The sequence below is a fragment of the Sturnira hondurensis genome, unplaced genomic scaffold (assembly GCF_014824575.4).
Source record: "Sturnira hondurensis isolate 20B ecotype Veracruz unplaced genomic scaffold, ASM1482457v3 Scaffold0021593, whole genome shotgun sequence".
Lineage (NCBI taxonomy): Eukaryota > Metazoa > Chordata > Mammalia > Chiroptera > Phyllostomidae > Sturnira > Sturnira hondurensis.
Window position 1 is genome coordinate 462,189 of NW_028094224.1, and position 17,987 is coordinate 480,175.

At 44.5% G+C, this 17,987-nt stretch overlaps 6 non-coding genes across 6 annotated transcripts; 4 read left to right on the top strand and 2 right to left on the bottom strand.

The window, feature by feature from the left end:
* Window positions 1-3,100: 3,100 nt before the first annotated feature.
* Window positions 3,101-3,173, top strand: TRNAK-UUU (transfer RNA lysine (anticodon UUU)). The gene has a single exon. It is a non-coding gene; the product is annotated as a tRNA-Lys (tRNA).
* A 2,182-nt stretch (window positions 3,174-5,355) lies between these two features.
* TRNAL-CAA (transfer RNA leucine (anticodon CAA)) lies at window positions 5,356-5,462 on the top strand. The gene is made up of 2 exons: window positions 5,356-5,393; window positions 5,417-5,462. It is a non-coding gene; the product is annotated as a tRNA-Leu (tRNA).
* A 635-nt stretch (window positions 5,463-6,097) lies between these two features.
* Window positions 6,098-6,179, top strand: TRNAS-AGA (transfer RNA serine (anticodon AGA)). Its single transcript has one exon. It is a non-coding gene; the product is annotated as a tRNA-Ser (tRNA).
* Window positions 6,180-8,098: 1,919 nt separating this feature from the next.
* Window positions 8,099-8,170, top strand: TRNAQ-CUG (transfer RNA glutamine (anticodon CUG)). Its single transcript has one exon. It is a non-coding gene; the product is annotated as a tRNA-Gln (tRNA).
* Window positions 8,171-10,461: 2,291 nt separating this feature from the next.
* TRNAM-CAU (transfer RNA methionine (anticodon CAU)) lies at window positions 10,462-10,533 on the bottom strand. The gene has a single exon. It is a non-coding gene; the product is annotated as a tRNA-Met (tRNA).
* A 6,176-nt stretch (window positions 10,534-16,709) lies between these two features.
* On the bottom strand, window positions 16,710-16,791 carry TRNAS-AGA (transfer RNA serine (anticodon AGA)). The gene has a single exon. It is a non-coding gene; the product is annotated as a tRNA-Ser (tRNA).
* Window positions 16,792-17,987: the final 1,196 nt, after the last annotated feature.

A 17,987-nucleotide genomic window follows, 5' to 3' on the forward strand; every position in this document is an offset into this window, starting at 1 on the left:
AATCAACGGTGCCAATGATAATTAATATCACACGAATCAACATTTTTCAAGGGTGGGTTCTTTTCTAAGGGTTTTAAATACTTGAGAGAAGATCTATATGTTGGAGGAGAGGAAGGACACAGCAGGGAAAGGCCTGTTTATGAAATAAAGTAGAAGTCAAAGTGATCCTTCATGGACCAATAACACAAGCCATAGTCAGCCACATTTAAGGAACTTGCCTCTGTGAACCTGAAACCTCCTTTCCCCTTCTCCCCATGACTAAATTTCACTGAAAAAAAAAATACCAATGAAAACTTGCTTTATGGAAGTTATGGGCAAAACTTCAGTGGCTTGTAATTCTAGTATTCACACATTTCAGTTCTCTTTTTCTTTTAGTTTGTAACATCCAACTTCAGGGATGCCTGCCCATGATCTGGCTCACTGGACCACACAAGACGTGTTGAGAGGTAAAAACTCTTAAAAGACTTTCAAGACAGCAATTGCAGAGAGTTGAATCCCAGGAGCAGGGACCTCCTGAGCATGGGTCTGGGTCAGGAGGTGAGCTGGTGACTGTGACATGGTGAGAAGTGTCGTTAGCAGAGTAGAAACTGAAAGGCCATTCTGAAGCTAAAAATCGGGCAGTAAGGAATGAGTGACAGGCATGAAACATGTATGGCATACCCCTGGAATCGAGCTAAACAACTGCTTGGTTGCATAGAGGGGCCCACCCACAGGCCTCAGGTTAGTTTTGCGGAAATAGCATTTGCATTGAACTTTCGCACAGTTTTATAGAAGGTCACTAATATGCTAAGGTCTAGATCACAACTGCCTTCATCACATTTCCAAAACTTCTTTTTGAGACTCTCCTGCAGGAGAGCCTACGTGGGACTAAAAGTCACTGGCTTACAAGATCCGAGGCCAGTGCTTCTCTTTTGGAAGGACGTGGTTTTATTCTGTGAAAACAGGGAGGTCACTGGGAGTGAAACCATCTGGGGGAAAGGCTTCTGGGTTAGGAGGTCAACACAACATCTGCAGCTTCTGGAGCAGGAAAAACGAAAAAGAGCAGAAGCCGTGCCCTGCAGGACTCTGAGGGGAAACAGAGGAAAAGAACAGCTCAGAAAAGGAACCAATCTTGTGAGGATGGAGGTAGTAAAAACCACCCTTCTGCATTCAAAATATTTGTGGCTAGGTTTATCCCAAAGTAACCTTTTTCCCTCTGTATTTGGAAAATAATGACCTCTGGTTTCTTAAGAAATAAGAAAGTTAAAAATTAGAAACCTTCTCTGGTTTCTTGGAATATTGATATCCGATCTTTGTAAAAATTCACTTAAAAGTTTAGCCTCTCCAGTAGCAACTTCTATGTCCAAGATTTTTTTTTACATTAGAATAATACAGATCACAGAAAAGAATGTAGCCTGTAACCATGAAGCTGAGAAAGGAGAAATCTGCTTTGGAATTAGCAGGCAGCTGGTGACCATGGGTTCAGGTGTGAAGAGATTTCATCGAGGAAAGATCACCTTGGGCTTTGATAACTAACTACCAGTCCAACTTTCCAGAAATGAAAAGGGAAAACGACCTAAATGAACTGAGAAGAGCTTCATATACATCTGAATAAAAGACAGTCGCTTTTGCAGGTATGCTCCTAGGAACGTCCTTGGAAGTGAGAGAAGAAAGGCAGCCAGTGAATGCGTGGGCGTTGCCTAAGAAATGAAGAAATGGAAACACTTCAAACCGGCTTTGGAGGGTTCCTTGTCTGGAAGAACCAGACTTTTCTGACAACAACCCATCCCTACAAATCTGTGCAGGGGACCTGAGCTGGCTGGGTTCCAATTTCCTGAGAAAGAGTTTCAGCCTTGGTTTTCTTGAGTAAGTTGCAAAGATGCACTTAGAGATTTCAAAAAAGAAGTGTGGGGGCAGACCCAGAATGAAAGACAGGGGTTAGGCTAGATGGGTAGAAAAGGGGGAAAAGAAAGTTGTGACAGAGCTCAATGTCTGTTAAGGCATATTCAAATTAATAACAAATAAGGTGTCCATTTCTGAAGAGCAGAGTGGCCCAGCGGAAGTCATAACCCAGAAGTCAAGGATTGAAACCATACTCTGCTAATGTCCAGTCAACCCACATCGTCTTGTTAGATTCCAAGATTCTCACAAGAACACCAGGCAGAAAAAAATCTTATCGCTCAGGATGGTGATGCTGTTGCTTGTAGTTCTTGTCCTTTTTTGCATGTTGATGAAAATTAGCTTTTATCAAAATTGTGTCTTTATTAACTTTTTCAAGCAATATTATGTTGGGAAACAATGTAGCATCTTGGTAATTTTCCATATGCTGCAATCTTATCACTACTTCTTTGCTGAGGTGCTAACACGTCTCAGAATGAAGACCCATGGTGACAGAGGCCACCTGCCTGGTCCTCCCTGTTTTTAAATAGGATGGAGTTCCAGATAAAGTGTGAAATTAAAAAAACAATAGGACAACAGTAAAAGTGGGCTCTCCATGTGCTGGTGCATTGCCTATGGCTCCACTTTCATGGGAGACAAGAGTGGGCAGAGACATGGCTGAAATGGCAAATGCAGGTGGAGAGATAAGGGGGGTGAGGAGGACAAGGAGAGGAGACTGAAGGAAAGGGGAAGAAAGGTGGGCATGTTGAAAGTGAGAGGTACACAAATGTTGAAGTGGCGTTTTGGGGAGTTAGCTTTCCAGACAGAAGCATGGCAATAAAGATTCCAGGAAACTCCAACTCTGAAAGAAAACAACAGAGAAAAGAATGGTAACTGACCCTCCTGCCATCACCGATTTTAAACGCTCCTGAAGCTAGCTCTTCCCACTTACTGAAATCCAAGGTCAGGGGCCTGCGTTCTCCCACAGACCAGCGGTCTCCAAGGCTCTGTGTGCAGCATTAACTGCAGGAATATTCCCCACCCTACTGGGGCCCAACTTTCCTAGTAATCCCCCTACAATAAATACTCCCCACCAACTGTCTGCATAATGAAGAAAGAATGTAGGGTTAAATGGAATGCTCAGTATATTCAAACTCAGTGGCAGCATTGAAACCAGAGGATGGGACCAGTGTTCCTGGAAGACTGTATTGATTTGCAAAATAATAATGAGTCAGCCCTGAGAGCCTGGGTAGCTCAGTTGGTAGAGCATCAGACTTTTAATCTGAGGGTCCAGGGTTCAAGTCCCTGTCCAGGCGCCTCTACCCTTTTTTACTAAGGGCAGTTAATAAAGTCCAGGTAACAGAGCCAATTTACGAACATCTCCACAAGTGGGGAAACGTAGCAAAGACATTGCCCTAAAATACTTTAAGTTCCAGTGTTTTCATTAATTATCCTTTCCCACTGTTAAAGTAAACACCTCCCCAAGTCTCTAAGAGGAGTTGAAAATGAGCACGTACAGAAATAAACTAGTGATAGGATGGTTGAAAATAAGTCAATGTAAAGTTCTCTTGAAATGACTCATTAATCTGGGAGTGAAGGGGAGCAATTTGGGTGGACATGATCAGATTGTGAGAGAGCAGTGACTTCTAGGTTCTCTGAGATTCCCCATGGTCTCAACATGCTCTTCCTACATGGGAAATTGGTGTCACCTTGCAAAAGACCCTAGTTGGAAAACATTTTGAAATTGCCTTAGCTATCATGTTTTGTGTTGACATTAAACAGTTCCTGTTGTTATCCAGGGGGTTGGGTTATAGTCGAAGACCCCAATTGTGGCCTTCTAGAGCATGGTGTCTGTGGGCTGTGCCTGAAATCATGCTGCTGGGACCATGCAGGTTCTGAGACTTCAGTGTGTTCTTTATTTCTTTGTCTTTAGCCCAATAATATGCCATCAAAATACTGCACTAACACAAAAGCCTAGTTCTCTCTATATATAGAGCTAGTTCTCTCTCTATATATATTATTAATTTGAAATAATTAGGTCCATACCACTTAGATTCTCTGCCCCATCCTTGTTTATTTTATTATTTTTGTGAATACATGTCTTAGTTGGTCTTTAGCAGGAATGCAGTACTTAAATGAAGCTAGATTAGATCTTAAACTCGGTAAAGACAATGAGTTCCTCTGGCTCAGATACAATTGGCTGAAGTAACAATTAAAATCCTGCCTGGAGAGAAACTCGAATTCTGGGCCCTCAGACTAAAGCTCTGATGCTATACCCATGGAGCTATCCAGTATCCCACCAGAAGTGATAGCTCATACTATAACTAAATTCTTAAGTAATTTATATCTTTAGGAAGGGCTAGGGACACCCATAGCTTCAAAAATTGGCAGGATCTTCCAAAAGTGTGGCTGGGCCACCTAGGTTGTTAATCACTAAGCAGAGAGTTTAACCTCCACATTGCATTCATTAAGCAGCCAATCAATGTTCACAGTTTCAGGGAAAATTAAGATTGTACAGTCAATTATTGCCAAAGGGCATTCTTCAGTACGGGCAGAAGCTTAATAAGGTCGTCGGAGACCTTATTTACTCACATAGGTTTGAAGAGCGACTCTCGGGCTCTCTTACCAAGCCTCAGGGGGACGCTGAGGACATGAATCTTCCAGAGAATGAAAAGAAGCTTGTAATTTTGACACAATGCAGCGTAATCAAATCCGGGGTCCCCTTCCATATTTTTCCTGCAGTTTCAGAATGGAGCGTGTAGGTTCTGTTAACCTAAGAGTAAAAGGTCCTTCAGAGTGAGAGGCAACCAGCATTTATTTGAGATCAGTTAAGAATAGCTATTTGGGATGCACTGGCTCCGGCAGAAGCCCATATAGTGTTCCAATCAGGAGACAAAGGCAAGAGGTGTGTTTGAGCAAGAGAAGGGGAACAATGACATCAATAGAAGGAAGGTGTCGCTATCGGTGCAGAAAAGCTAACCTAGTGACACTGATTCTAAATATGTTCTATTTTCAGTCTAGTAGTCATCATATCTGCTTTTTTGTTATCTTTGAAAACAGTTCTTTGGGGCACAATGTTGCTTTAGGCCCAGTCTAAGGTTATTTTGTCCTGTTTTAGTATCCAAAGATTGAGACCTGAAACGGGTAAAGGCGGTTCCTCTGGAGAGGCAGCTCGGACTCCATTTTAAAGTGGCACCGTTTCTATTCTTTTTCACTGGTCTTTAGAACTCGGGGGGGAGGGGGTAGGAAATCCAGGGCTTTCCCTACACCCCCCACCTTTTTTTTTCCCTAACTCATTCAAAGACAGAAATGAGCTGGCAGACGGGGCAGGAACGGCTTCCTGATACAGCGGCTCCTCCTTCCAGCGCCACAGCGACAACCTCCGGCATCTAAGAAAACTGTTTTTTTCCCCTCTTCAGTTCCTCAGACTTACGTCATCGCGCACGTTCTGGGCGTGTACAGACTTTAGTCTCCGCTCACGAAAGATTCAGCGGGCTTGTCAGGATGGCCGAGTGGTCTAAGGCGCCAGACTCAAGCTTTCGCTTCCCGCGGTCGGGCTTTCTGGTCTCCGTATGGAGGCGTGGGTTCGAATCCCACTTCTGACAAGATGTTTTGTTACTGTTGTAAGTTTCGTCTTACACCTCTAGAAAGTGAAAGCGTGTTGGTACTGTGCCAAACACGACGAAATGAGTACTTTTGCTGTCAGCCCAGATGTTCAGGAATGCCGCGTGAGAGATCCAAGGTTACTTTTCAGCATCGTTTTTCTCTCCCTCTACCTTGGACGCCTGCAACAGCGTAAGCACGGGCTTCCCTGCAGACCATAAAGCGCAGTGCCGTTCAGCCAGGAGGCTGGCCTCCTGCAATTCCTAGCACAAGGGTTGGTCCCACCCAGGCCTAAAACCGAAGTCACCCTGACTCCACCTTGGTGCTCAGTGATTTTAGCTCCATTTCAGAGAATCCAGCATTCAGCACCAGCCCAGCCCATCCGCGAGGAAGCGGGAGCTGGTCAGTGAACTGCCCCTAACTTTGCTCGAAAACGAAGATACCTGTACAGTGCATTACTGTGCTCTCAGCATAGTGCCTCTAATGTGTGGCTGTCGGAGAGTGTGACCTCCCACCCTACGTCTTATTCATTTGAGGAACTTGCCCAACTTACTAAACACACATTTGTCTACACAGAAGTCCGATTATCACATCTATCTATTCCCTTTCAGGATTTAAGAATGCCTTCTTCTTGTATGTAGTCGTGGCCGAGTGGTTAAGGCGATGGACTAGAAATCCATTGGGGTCTCCCCGCGCAGGTTCGAATCCTGCCGACTACGGCAAGAGCAGCGTTTTGCTAAAGCGCTCACCGTGGAGTTCCCGCGGCGGAGAGAGCACCTGTACCTGTCTCTGACCACAGCGGCTGCAGGTATGTTACCTATACGTGTCCCGTCTCATCCCCGCAAAACTCCAGAGCCTCTTCTCTCCCATGTGTTGCCCACAAAAAGCCAAGTGAATAGGCTTGTTTCCTCAAAAACTTTGCTCGATGGGCAGGGCTCAAGGCTGTCTGCAAGTTTCTCTCTCCCAAACCCTATTAAGTAAGCTATTTCAAAAAGAGACCATTTCGTGAAAGTGTTTCTTAGTAGAAAATAGCCAAAGTCTCAGAAGGGGAGCTGTTTTTATTTTATTTTAAAATGTATCATAGTGTAAACTTGATAATAGGAACTCGGGAAAAATATTTTTATGATGATGAAGAGATCAAGATCTCTTGGAAATTAAAAATAGTATTTAAAAAACCGTTATTAGACTACCCAGGACACCAGCTATAACCCACCAGAGAGAATAGCTGATTTACAAGGTATTATCTCTATATTCTGCAAGTGCTACTTAGACATTCCTTTAAAAATACTTCCTTTGGGAATGTTTTGGTTCTGTAACTCCCATGAGTTACAGGATAACATTTTCTTCAGGCGCCCAATTGTATTGGGCGAACATAGCCCAGTCTGGTACAGGGCCCCAGGCCCTAGAAGGTGCGCACTATAAGGGATTTGTATGGAATAGATGTTTTGCAAGTTCCTTGTATTTATTTGTTCGTTTTGAATCGCCGAGACAATTGGAAGGAGAGGTGGGTCCTTTGCACGTTTGCTCATCCTGGTTAGCAGGCGAGTTCGGTTTTGCGGTCTCCTCCTTCCACGAGCGCCCCCGAGCTCGGCGGCGGCTGAGCCGGGCACTCGCGAGTCGCCAGCGGCTGTTCAGCAGGGAGCCCTTTGTGCCTCGCTCAGTTGCAGGTTCTCTTCCACTGTGTAAGAAGTCGTTCTGCAGTCCTGGGAGACGCCTGCACACCCGCTGGAAACCCCACCAGCACCGTATCCCGGGAGCATCTGGCTAAAGCCGCGGAGCGTCCTGGCTGCGCAGGGCAGCCAAGTCAACGCTGAAGGGGGCGGGACTCTGCAGGGCTGTGGAGGGTGGACTCCGGAGAAACCGCGTTTAGGACCTGGAAACCTGATCTGCAACTGGGTCCAGGAAAAGGTCTGCGCGACAGCAGTAAGCATATCTTAAGTGCAGTTGGGAGCCTTCGGGGGGCACCTGCCTCACAATGGAGGCGAGCAGATGACCTTGAAATGCGGCGTCTCTGATTCACTCCTTAACCATCGCTACATGTGACAAAATTCAGACTTTTCCTTCAAGCACAACTTTCCAATTTTGTCTCAAACACATTTCTATTGCACGTTTTCTTCTGTGAATTTGCCAGAAATCGGTACATTAAAGCTCGCTTTCTTACAGGAATTAGACCTGATAGCTACGTAATCTAGGTGGAGAAAAATATCTCATGGCTGAGATTTAGCAGACTTGCAGATAAGAGACACGAAATCTCTAAATTTAGTTTACCTATGTATCTATATAGGAACTAAAAGTACCAACTTTACCAAGTTTTTAAACATTAAATCATATCATCAATAAAAGACTTTCAATCCAGGGATGTTATATCTAAGAAATCCTTGCTCGTTGTTTCTTAATGAAGAAAGCAAGGACTTGGACTACTAAATTTCCGAGTTAATTGTAGGGGGAAGGTAGACTTCATGGGTTAGAGTACTTGGCAAAAAAAAAGATATTAAAAAATAAAATAAAATCCCTTATGATTTTCCTCAAAAGAGTGTCATGAGTGGATGTAGATAAAAAAAATGTTAACTGATATACTACGTTCAGTAGAATTACTCTAACTCATCATGTAGAATTATGGGAGCACAGTCTCACGTGGGGTTCCATGGTGTAATGGTCAGCACTCTGGACTCTGAATCCAGCGATCCGAGTTCAAATCTCGGTGGAACCTGTCCTTCATTTTTCATTTTTTCCCCGTCTCTGGGAAAATTATCCTCCACGTTAAACGACCTGGTATCTCCTGATATCATCTGAGTTCCTGAAGTCTCAACATGCCTACATCTGTGAAGGTGCAGGAGTAAAATTCCACCCTGGTTTAATTGAATTTATTTTATAAGGAAGAAAAGAGCATCATGACGTCAGAGTAAGGAACACTGACAGCAAATACACTTTGTGATAGAATATTCAACCTCTTTTGAAGAGAGACGATGAAATTCGGTGAAGACTACTTGTGCTAATGAGCCAAAGATTCACTGTTTAGTCATGGCCAAGTGGTTAAGTCGGTGAACTAGAAGTCTGTTGGGATGTCTTTACACAGGTTCCAATTCTGCATCCTATGATCAACATGTCACTCGTGTGGGAACTGGCTGTGTTTCCCAGGAAGGAAAATCTCCCAAGGTGATAGTTCTTGGTCCCAGTGAAAGACTCATATGTTCCTCCCATAATAGTACTTCTCCACCATTTATTCTTTTTTTAAAAAGGAATTAGAACACAGTCCTAATAGTGTTTTTTTTCCTCCCCTATCACTCCCAAGAGAGCCTAGGCTTTGATGATACCTTCGTGTTTTCTGCAGTCAAAACCCCGCATTGAAGGCAGCCTTTCCTACAGAAAACAGTGTTTGCTTTCCAAGTAGTTGGACTCTTCTATAAGCATGTGGAAAATTCCAGGAAATTTTGGATCATCTAATGGAAAAGCCAAGACTCAGAGCTAAATGGTCACCAAGGTAAATCCAAAATGGGCATTGATAAGCAAACCACTACACATTTCAAGAAATTAGGGAAAGACATGCTCTTTGCAATTCAATCAAAAAGAGTCAACGAAGACATGCCAGGCTGGCTTGTTCTGGGGTCCAGGACAGTGGTGAAGAGAGAGGGACTAAAAATGAAGTAAGGTTTTGACTCATTGTGGGCACAGAGTTCAGATGCAAAAATCCCATTATATGATTAACGAGTATTTAGAGAACGCTAACCACAGTTAAGTATCTTCCTAGGAATCCTTAGGAGGATTTGCTCTATCTCTGCCTCAGCAACTTGCCATTCAGCCTCTCCCCCTCCTCATTTTTAAATGAAAAAGCATTCTCCATTTCTGAGAGCAGCTGTATACCTTCTCTCTTTATTATTTGATAAATTTACCCAAGGGTTTAGCAATTTTATCCTTTTTTCAGGTAAAATGTCAGCTTTTAATAATAATAATCTCCACTTTCTGTTTCTATTCTAAAGCATTAAATGAGCCATTTTCTTCATTTCCTTCCCTGAGATTTCTTTGTATAATATTTGCTGATTTTCTATTGTTTTTCCAGTGTATCACTGGATCAATGCTGTTCAGTCTTTATTTGTATATAATATGTAATTTAAAAATCCATCTAACTGTGTTTGGCTACACAAAACACTTTCAAAGTAATTCTTTTGATAACGTGTATTTGTATATCGAGACTCACAGAATGGAGGACATCAAATGCCCTGGCCCACGTCAATAATCTACACCCAAGTCAGCCTGCACTTGCCGGAAACACCTCACTGTCAAGGTGAGGTAAGTCCTTGGCCAAATCATGGTCCCTGAAAACAGAAAGACGGAGGTTGAAGTTACTGGTATGTTGTTTCAGTAACAAGGACCATCTTCCTCAAACCACACATTGCCCAGTCTTGCACTTGTCCTTCCTTGCCCCAGCATCTCTTCTGACTCCCTCCCTGTGGCTACGCCCGTGGGTGTTCACTCTCGTCTCTCCCATCCTCTCTCTGTTCCTCCTCTTCCAGCGTGTCCGAGTTGAACCCTGTCCCCTCTGTTTTCCTCCTCCAGGACAAGGTGGAATCACATCACCCCACCGCCTGCCTCAGCCCACACAGGGAGACACCTTTATTCCGGGTTCTTCTCTGACCCCCTCCCCCACAGTGGACGGGGACTCCATCCTCTTTAAGGACTGGATGCATTGCAGTAGAGAAATGTGAACGGCCATGGTCACGGTCATGGGCATTCATGGTCATGCTTCTCTGCTTCGTCACGTATTTCTAAGCACTTCTGAGAGTCCAGCAAGCAGTGAGGGAGCAGGTAGTTGAGGCGGAAATTAAAAGAAACTGAGGACATCTCCCATTATTTGGGGAGCTTTGAACGTAGTTGGAGAGATGAAAACGAGATCACCCTGTCCGAGAAAGAGGACAGGAAGGTTGTGGGGCCATCTGCATCTCTTCGAGTAGAATTTGTGCTTCGTAGTGAAGGAAGCAGAGGCCTAACGTGAGAGGAAAAGCCTAGCAGAGGATGGTTTCGATCCATCGACCTCTGGGTTATGGGCCCAGCACGCTTCCGCTGCGCCACTCTGCTCCCACCTGCAAAACTGAGAGTATTTTACCAACTCAAATCTTATCCACTTGCCCAACACCTGCATTTCTGTGTTGAATGTAGTTTCCGTCTTCATTATTTCTTTCCTGTGTTCATCTGCTCTGTGTTTTGTCTTCTTCCCCATCATTCTAAGTCACCTTCAGTGTCATTACCACACAGCTTCCAGCAAACCTTCAGTCCATGCAGGTCTCCAATCCTGGATGGATCCTTCCCCAAGTCCGTTACCACTTTCAGTCTGGGAATTACTTTGTGGGAGAATGGCATTGAAAACTCTTTTTCTGTTTAGTAGAGATTGAGAATTACACACCCAGACTGTGCAGCAGGACTCCCCTGGCTCACTGGCGGGTTCAAACATCAACTCTCCTACTTGCTGTGGTTTGAGTGAGTTACTTAAGATTTCTGTATCAGTTTCTTATCCTTTGAAATGAGGATACAATGGTTTAATGTGTTTCAAAGTGCTTAGAAAACATCCTTAGAGCGATCTCTCCATTAATGGCTGTATTTTATTTATTTTGCTAGATAAATATCTCAATCAAGGCAAAGAATGATTTTTGTTGTTGTTTTTACGAAAGTAAGACAGGTGGGGAGAAAAGTGCATAATTCTCAAAGGTTTGGCTCTGTGACTTTTCACAATGTCCAAATACCAGTGTGACCCAGAGTAAAGTGTGTCAGAAGCTCTTTAACCAGCAGCCAGAAGCTCCCACAGGACCCCAGACACTTCCCACCAAGATAACTACTATCTTCTTATCTAATAACATAGGAAACCTTCGCATTAAAAATGTATATAAATACAAGTGTTCAGATTTACTACTTGTGTGTTTTCTTTCACTCAGGAGTATATTGTGGGTTTTTTGACTTATACAGTGTTGCATTGTAAGAACTTGGGACAGTCCTCTCACAGTTATTCTACTGTTGAGAGCGCAAAGTTGCATGTAAACAGCAACTTTTCTACAGTGGTGGTTGGAGGGGGGGGGCGGGAAGGGATAGTCCTTGCTCTGAACAGTCTGGAGAGTCATTGGGGTCTACAGAGTCCCTGTCGTTTCCCCGCTCCGGATCCCACTTTGATTTCATGTGAGCCGGGGATTCCCAGCCAACCATTCCTAAAAGGGGGACAAAAAAGATAACTAGAAATAACGACGGGAAGAAGAGTATGTCCCGCCAAGTTATGAACTCCGACTACTCGGTCGAGAGCTCTCTGGGGTAACCATTACAGGACTCCACAGGCAGGAGCACTGCCAGCGCCCATACTGGTGGGAGGTGTCAGCATGTCTGAACCCAACAATCGTCCTCCCTCCGGCGGCGGAGACTCGCTTCCGGGCTTTCGTCCGCTGCCGCCTAGGCAGCCACCCCGTTCTAGTGCGCACGGCCCCCGGTGCTCAATCCTGCACCTATTCGGGCTCCGCAGAAGGCGGCCCGCGCTTCTCCGCAGCTCTCCGGACTGGCCGTCCGGCCGCAGGGCGGCTCCACGCGCAGCGTCGGCGGCGCTGTGGCGGGACCCGCGGCCGCTCCGGACCCCGCGCGGGGACGCCCGGAAGCGACGCCGGGAATGCTGGCCTCGGTTCCCGGAAACGCTCTGCCCGGTGTGGACCTGTGAATGCGCGACGAAGAACTCCAGCGTCCCTAACCGGAACTTGTCTGACAAAGCTTCGACCCGCCTCTCCCAGGCTCCTCGGCAGGGAGAGTCCCTGGGTCCAGAACGGGACGTGAGTGTCCGGGCCTATCCACCGCCGCCTAGCGACGGTGGGAACACCGCTGGGGATGGCGGGCACTCGGCCGGAGCCGAAGGATGGGAACCGAGGGCGGAGCGGGGAAGCAGGCGCCTCGCCTGAGGGTAACAATGGCAGCAGGCGGTACTGGGGCCTCCACACGACCCCTGGGAGAGAATCGCGAGCCGCCAGGACGTTTTTGCTGCACAGAGACAGCCGCTCCGCGGGAGGAAATTCCTCCGCAGGAACGAGCCGTTCGTTAACGCGGGCGCCTTCTGCGCGGGAGCGGCGGAGGGCGGCTCCGGCTGCCTCCTCCACCCGCGGCCTCTAATCCACTCACTCTCCGAGATGCCACAGTGCCTGGGAAGAGCTACCTGGAGTAAAAACAAAAACGTGGCCACAGGAAACTATTTCTTCCAGTGAATTCAGAACTCTGGCTTGCAATGTGCAATCCCCTCCTCTATTAACTAATGAGCCACAGGATCATTAGACCCACGGACGCAGCCTGCATGGGCGACCCCGAGCCTAAGAGCGTGAAGACGGGCAATTAGGAAGGAGAAATTCCATGCCGACTGACGTGTCCGTTCTATGGACACAGAATTAAACAGGACACCAAGCACTGGCTCTGCCCTTGGAGATTTTGGTTTATAATGATGGGAAAGCCAGAATGTATTAATAAATTAACATCCATATTGGAAGTCTTAGGTTAACTGGGGGCTGATAGCATATTCTTCAAATAAGAATAAAATAAGAATTTTGACCAGAGATTGAAAATACTTTTTAGAAGGGAGCCTTGGCCCTCACTTTCCATATATAAGATAGAAGATAGGAGCACAGTCGACGGGCTGGTTTCACGCAATTCCTTCGTGAAAGTCAAAGAGAAGTGGAGGGAACGTTGATGAAGGGACCTTATTCTAAGCTAGGGCTTTAGGGTCCCACGTGCCTGCTTTGAACTGTGAAAGGCAGGGATCCGTGGGTGACTTCAGGGAATACTGGCGGTTAGCTAGGCTTCCGCCCTCAGTATAAGTGTGAGTGTGGACTGAGATCCGTTCCACATCGCAGGAGGTGCTGAGGGAATTGGACCGAAGTCTTCATGTTCACCTACAGGGATTTTATTTTTCCCCAGACAAACTACTGCTGGCTAATTCTCCCCCACTTTTTCCACAATAAAGAATTTATTAGTGCAAAGATTCATACCATATTTTTGGCTCTGTATCATATTGAATAAAATCTATGAAACCCCTTTTTCACAAATGTGCCCCTAGGTGCACACACGTACCATTTTGCAAACTATTTCAGAGGGCTGGTGAAACATTTGAATTCCATGGACCTCAAGCTTCCATGTAGAAGCTAAGAGTCTTCTACATTGGACTTTCTCTATGTCATAACCTGAGTTCTAACTAAATAAGAAACATGTTCTGTAAGAGATTAAGCATTATGTTGCTAAAGTAAAATCATCTCTTAATCGTGGCTGAAAGTTTCCGTAATCTGGGTCTTGTAAATTAGGTCAACGTTGCATCCATCACTGAAGCCAACAAGCTAAACTGGTCCTCAGAGGGCTCTTGAGGTGCAGATTCTGGAGATGCTGTTTGGGGAGATGACTCAGACATAGGTAGGTCAGAGGGAATGGAGAGGAATAGGCCCATTTCAATCACAGGGTACCTTAAAGGGAAATCTTTGGTCAAATGAAAGAAAATCTCAGAAGTTTGGAGATCCAGAAAATATGACTAAAAATTGTACATTTGGGTAAGTCTAAATGAATATTGACTGAATAAAATCATCTGAATGTCTTATACAGGGTAAGATGAATATAGACTTTAAATATATGTCAACAATAACAAGAGTCAGCCAATGAATGCATAAATAAGTAGATCAACAAAGCAAAGTCTCTTTCTCCCTCTCTCTCTCTCTGCTTCCCTTCTCTTTCTTTAAAAATCAATCAATAAAAAAAATACAAAATACTTGAGTAATAACAACTGCTTCGCATAGAAAACAAAGAGAACCCCCCCAACCCTACAACTCAAACTACACTAGCAATACTTTGATGTATTGTCTCTCACCACCCAGATATTTATAATGCAAATGTTTTACCTAATTGAAGGAATACAGTATATACATTTTTCGTTTAACATGAAAATTTCTCATTCTCATTAAACATTAAATTTAACGTTAAATTTCTCTTCTCATTTAACATTATATCAGGTGCTTCTTCCCTGAGCTATCACAAACTTTCAAAATACTGTTTTTAATACTTCATAATAATCTTACTGCTATGTACAATCTAAGTTAAATAATCATTCCCTTCCCCCCTTGTTGAAAATGCTTGTTATTTTAATTATTTTGTTATAACTAAAAGTGTCATAGATGTCCATGTACATAAATAATATGCTTTAGTTTGGATTGCTTCCCTAGAAGAGTTTTCTCCAAAATTAGCTTCCCTGGGTGGAATTTAGAAGTCGTTAAAGTGGCAACAAGGGCCTTGTTCCAGATGGAGAAGGGTTTTGTAATAGCTTCTCCCTATTCACCTGGTCCTTGGGCTGCAGCTGCCCTCTCTGGGGAAGGTTAAGAGGAGAGGTTTTCCTGAGGGATGAGTTCTTCCAGCATCATTTCCTTCAGCTCTTAGACCCTTCCTGCTCTCTCACCTGTATCTGCACTTAGGTCAGATTTCAACCACTTCTGCAGATCCGAACCTGCCATCCTCTGTAATTAATTGCCTGTGTCATTCACTCAAAATAAATCTATATATGTACACATGCTATTGGTTCTGTTTCCCTGGAGAACTCTGACTATGGACACAGCCATTTTTTTAGGCATATGTAATATAAATATCTTCTCTAAGATTTGCCTTGTACTTGCTTACTGGTAGCTAGTAATGAACAAAATTTTCCAATGTTGGTGAAGTCTAATTTATGCATAAATATTTTCTTTTGTGGTGACTTCCTTTTTGTGCTGTTTTAGGAATTCTTGCGTACTCCAAAGTCGTGAAGAAATTACCCTAAATTATCTTTCAGAAGCATTATTGCCTTACCTTTTATTTTTAAATATAGTTCATGTGATTAAGTTTTGTGTATGTTGTAATTCATTTGTTTCCGTATCGATATACAAAGGAGCCACCAATTTATTGAATTTCACTTTATTGGAAACAAAAAGTCTTTCCCTAAAGCACTGCATGATCATCTTTGTATTAAATCAAATGACTGTGTGAGTGGGTCTTTTCAGGATGTGTTCTTCCATTCCAATGTTTAGTTATGCATCCTAGGAAGTGCCACACTGTATTGATTGCCACGATTTTATAATGGCAATTTTTTTCTTTGGTAAGACAATTCATAAAGTCTAACATCCATTCACAAGCACGTTGCTTGGAGCTTCAGATCTTGTTGAAAGGAGCAATGTTGACACTCTTCAAATGCTCCTGGAACTTGGGGTCTCCTCTTCCCGCAAGTGTGTGATCGTTTTGCCATTGGCCTCCACACATCTGATCTTGTTGTGGAGGCTCGAGTCCGGGGGCATCAGCTTGGAGTCCCCCAGGTGAGCCAGTGCAGCTGGATGGCACACACACAGCCCCAGTGGCGCCATGTCGGTATCATCATTCCAGGGTTTGATGTCTAAGAGGATGGAGCACTTAAAGCAGTTACATGGCCTTTTTGACCTTCTCGGCATATGGCCCCAGTAGCTCGTCGTGTGTGCAAATGGGAAGCAGAGGCCCGGCAACCATGTTCTTATTAACTCCCAAGGAGTCTTCTAAGTCCCTTGTGACTTAAACCCAGGTTCTCCTCTGGGCCTTAAAGTAGCTCTGGCTTTCATACCTTAGAATAGCACTGAAGTGTTTCTCTGGTCAGCGCGCTGGACTGGGGGCGACGCCAGCAGGAGAGGTGCGGGTCCCCTGCAGCTCAGTTCCCAGAGCCCCGCAGTGGCCGGTAGCCCAGCGCGTTCCGGGAGGTAGAGGAGCAGCAGCTGCGCCGCAGAAGCGGGCACTCATGAGTTCTGCAGCTTTCACGTTAAAGAAAGATGGAATATAGCACTTGATCCTAAGCAGTGACACGATTGCTGGGAAGTGTAAAGCGGTGACTAAGTACAGAACAGGTCCTTTCACCTCCCAGAAGATTTGAAACCCAGTCTCCCGCGCCACCCGGGAAGGCAGTGGGATACTCACCACTCTGCTAACTTGGACGAACCCTATCTGAACCACGGATCCCACGGAACCCTTTCCTGACCTAAGACTGCGAAGAGGAACTGGGCCATTTCTGTGGGGGAATAGAGCGCCCTGGAGAACTTGCAGGGTATCCTCACACCTGGGCGGGGGTAACGTGGGCCCAGCAGTGATCGCGCACCTTTCGGTAAATGAAAGGATGATTGTAATTTCCATCCCCATTGCTGTGAGGCTTTGCTCTAGCAAATGTAACCTTCCATCCCCTCTCGAGAATGGTGGGAAAAATACAACTCTTATAACCCCGTAGTCGGCAGGATTCGAACCTACGCGGGGAGACCCCAATGGATTTCTAGTCCATCGCCTTAACCACTCGGCCACGACTACACAGCTACAAAGCAGTTTAGGTTCTAGATAATAAAGAATACAAACAAGGATAACAAGCAGGCTTTATAAGGTGATTACAAACTGTCAGGTGAAATGATTGTTGCCCATTATTTATGTGTAACAATCTTTTTTTTTCTTGGTGCAAACATTTAATCAAGCATATATGATCACCTTCCCAAGTCGTTTGGAACACTAGCTTTAATTGATGTCAGATATCAAAAAAAAAAACAACCCCTAAATCTTCTGTATTTAATAAAACTGGAAAAACAGAAAGAGATTAGTGATACATTGGAACCAAAATTATTAATCAACTGGTTGTTTTAGGGTCACAATGAACAGGCACTGGATACAGCTGCGACTTTGTTTTACTGGCTCGAAAAAAAATTGGCAGAATGGATTTCAGTAAAGGAAGAGAGTAAGGCTTGAGTTGCGGGGGGGGGGGGGGAATTAGTTCAGTTATTATTTTAGCCCTAAACTGGAAACAAACCGAACGTTCATCTGCAGTAGGAAAAAAAATTTTTTTCCCATACAATGGAATACCACACCACAAAGAGAATGAAGGGACTATAAGTACACACAACCACATAAATGTAATCTCACAAACTGATAAAGCCAGACACAAAAGAATACATACTGTAATGCATTACATTTAGGCCTTGTTTTCTTGCAATCCACTGAGAATACCAAATTGTCTAGTTCCTATAGACCTTTCCGGAAATCTGCTCTTAAGAGATTTCTAAATATTGTTTCTTTTCCTTTGGCTGCATGTAACTTTGTTTTCACATACTCAGTATTAGGATTTCCAACTAACAGGTTGAATACTTGATCTTAGCCCCAGTCGAAATGCAGGGGACAAAGAGAAGCACAGTAAAATGCGTGGCCACATATTTAAAAATAGAAAAACCTACTAACTTCTGTTGGATTCTTTCCTGCCAAGGACACACTAGGAGACTGGCATTGGGCTCATTCGCATCTACATGCTGGAGAAAGCAGGCACACACAGCTCCACAGTAGGGCAAAACATGGTGACGCCGCTTTCCGATTCGTTCAGCATTTCTTCAAATGTGGGGTAAGACCCATTTTGGAGTCATAAAAGCAATACAGTGGGTCACGGCCAATATTCTTAAACAAAGGAATTAAACCCAACGCTGAATTGAGTGTTGGATAGGTCTTAAAGGTAAGTACTGCATGGGGTA